Raw genomic sequence first — 3,465 nt, forward strand, 5'->3', positions numbered from 1 at the left:
AAGGGTGTGTTTAAAGTGGAGGAGTTGGAGGTGTTTCCTGAAAGTAAACCCACTGAGTTTGCGCTCCTGTACAAGTTAGAAAAATTAAAGATGGAGGCTGCAGAATGGCAGAGGCAGCTTGAGGCTAGAGAGGCAGAAAAACAGAGGGAGGAAGCAAAACGACAGAGGCTGTATGAGCTGGAAAAGATAGATTGCTGCAAAGGGGTCTAATGTTACACTCTGGTGATAAGTTTGAGTCCAGTCAGGAAGTTAAATTAGTACCTCCATTTGATGAGGCAGAGGTTGATAAATACTTCCAGCATTTTGAGAAGTTTGCTCAGAGTTTAAAGTGACCAAAAGCGGGTTGGCCAATTCTCTGACAAAGTGTAATTAAGGGGAAGGTTCAGCGAGCCTATTCTGCCTTGACAGTTGATGAAGCAGCTGATTATGACATTGTGAAACAGGCTGTGCTGAAAGCTTACAAGTTGGTCCCAGAAGCATACAGGCAAAGGTTTAGAAATTTAAGAAAATTGTTGTATGAAATTTGCTTATGAGAAGTTTGTGTGTTTTGAATGCCGGCGCACATATGAAAATGTAAATGATGATTTTAACAGCTTGAAAGAGTTGGTTTTAATTGAAGAATTCAAAAGGTGCATCCCTGATGACATAAAGACATGCTTAGATGAAAAGGATGCTGCCACTTTGCAATAGTCTGCTAGATTAGCAGATGAGTTTGCTTTAACTCATAAGGTTCAGTTTACCCGGAATAAGAGCTTCCAAAAGAGTAGCAGGAATAACCAGGGTAAACCAGAAGTTAAAGCTGGGATTAGTAACAAGAGTAAGGATGAAGGGAAGCAGTTGAAGGAGAAATATTCTGATCTTTCTTGTTACTATTGTAAGAAAGCTGGTCATATGATAGCTAATTATTCTATCCCGAAGAAGAAAAAGGAAAAGGAGGCCGTCCGAAATGCCTGTGATCTGTATGTTGAAGCACCTATAAACCCACAGGGTTCTGAACATTCTGTTGAGGCTTAGTTAAGGACTGAGAGGTCTGACTGAGTTAAGAAGGGATTCGATCATTTTATGTCAGATGGGTTTGTATTAGTAAAGGAAGGGTCAACCCCGATACCAATGAAAATTCTTCGAGATACTGGGCTTCTCAGTCAGTTACGTTAGACAGTGTTCTAAAGTTTGGTGATGAGACTAACATTGGTGAGGTAAATCTTATTAAAGGCATTGGGGGTGGCATGGTTTCTGTGCCATTGCACAGGGTAACTTTATAGTCAGGGTTGGTTTTTGGACCTGTTAAAATCAGATTATGCTCCAGTTTACCGGTGGAAGATGTTACTTTGCTGTGAGGGAATGACCTGGCAGATGGTAAAGTTGTTCCTGCAGTGTAGTTGACAACTAAGCCAACCACTGATGACCCACAGATGGATTTTAATATTTATCCTTCCTGCGCAGTAACTCAAAGTATGGCTAAAAAGTCTGCCAATGGAGACGGTTCTGTGCAGCATGATTCTGGTACCTATGACAGCCAAAATCGGGATCAGGTTATGATGACTTGTAAGGGTCTTTTCTGCCTTCATTGTTTCAACAGGATTCAGGTACTAAGTCTGATGAGAAAGATTTATCCGTGTCTAGGAAGGAGTTTATAGCAGAACAGAATTGAGACCCTGAGACTGAACCTTTAAAAAAAAACAGCTGTCTCAGATGATGCGAATAAGAAAGTGCCAGTAGGGTATTATCTCAAGGATGGAGTGTTAATGAGGAAGTGGAGGCCACTTGCTATACCTGCGAGTGAGGAATGGGCAGTTGTTCACCAAGTTGTAGTCCCTAAAGTTTATAGGACTGAAATTTTAACTTTCCCCCACAGTATGCCCTTAGGTGGCCATTGAGAACCTAGAACAGTTCAGGCCCTATGGCCCACAATGTTGTGCTGACCCTTAAACCCTGCCTCCCATATAACCCCCCCACCTTAAATTCCTCCATGTACCTGTCTAGTAGTCCCTTAAACATCACTAGTGTATCTGCCTCCACCACTGACTCAGGCAGAGCATTCCACGCACCAACCACTCTCTGAGTAAAAAACCTTCCTCTAATATCCCCCTTGAACTTCCCACCCCTTACCTTAAAGCCATGTCCTCTTGTATTGAGCAGTGGTGCCCTGGGGAAGAGGCGCTGGCTATCCACTCTATCTACTCCTCTTAATATCTTGTATATTTTGGAGTGAATAAAACTGTAAGCAGGATTATGAAATAATTTTACTGGCCTAATTTGAGGAAAGATGTTGTGACCTATTGCAGAACCTGTCGCACTTGTCAAGCTGTGGGTAAACCCAATCAGTTCACCCCAGTGGCCCCACTCCGGCCTATACCTGCTTTCAGTGAACCTTTTTCCAAAGCTATAGTAGATTGTGTTGGCCCATTGCCAAAGACTAAAGCTGGCCATCAGTATTTGCTAACTATTATGTGCACTGCATCCAGATTCTCAGAAGCAATACCTCTCAGAAATATTAAAGCTAAAACTGTGGGGAGGGCTCTTATCAGTTTTTTTTTACTTTATTTGGTTTGCCTAGAGAAATCCAGTCTGATCAATGAAGTAATTTTACATCTGGATTGTTCCAGCAGGTAGTTTATGAACTGGGAACTAAAAAAATTACATCGTCTGCATACCATCCAGAATTACAAAGGGCTTTAGAAAGATTTCATTCTACCCTCAAAACAAAGATTAAGACATACTGTGTAGAAAATGGAAAAGACTTGGATGAAGGCAAACTGTCTTTTTTGCTTTTGTTCGCAGTAAGTGTCTCGGTACAGGAAAGACTGGGCTTTAGTCCATTTGAACTTATATTTGGTCATAGAGTGAGGGGAACTTTGACCTTGTTAAAGGAACAATGGACTGATGGGGATGTACATGTTAACCTGTTAGACTATGTTTTGAAGTTCAAAAATAAACTACACCAAGCCTGTAGTCCAGCGAGACAAAACTTAAAGATTTCTCAAAACAAAATGAAGTGTTAATTTGATGAGTGGGCTTGCAAAAGAAAATGTCAGATGGGGGATAACGTGCTTGCCTTATTTCCAATGTTGACGAATCCACTTCAGGCGAAATTCAATGGACCCTATGAAATAGTCTCTCCAAGTAATGATGTGAATTATGTTATTAAAACACCTGACCGACGTAAACTAACACAGGTCGTACACATAAATATGATAAAGCCTTATTTTGACAAGCAAACCACGTTCACAGTACATGACGTAGATATTGGTCAAGCCAAACCAATTAAGCAACAGCCGTATTGCATGAACGTAGAAAAGCATAAATTGGCTGAGCAAGAAATTGAATATATGCTGAAAATGGTATTATTAGGCCTTCAACATCAAATTGGAGCTCACCCTGCGTTATTGTGCCCAAACCTGATGGTAGTGTTAGATTTTCCACTGATTATAGGAAGGTAAATGCAGTAACATAAACAGATGCCTA

This window comes from Mobula birostris, chromosome 13, assembly GCF_030028105.1.
Source record: "Mobula birostris isolate sMobBir1 chromosome 13, sMobBir1.hap1, whole genome shotgun sequence".
In the NCBI taxonomy this organism is placed as follows: Eukaryota; Metazoa; Chordata; class Chondrichthyes; order Myliobatiformes; family Myliobatidae; genus Mobula; species Mobula birostris.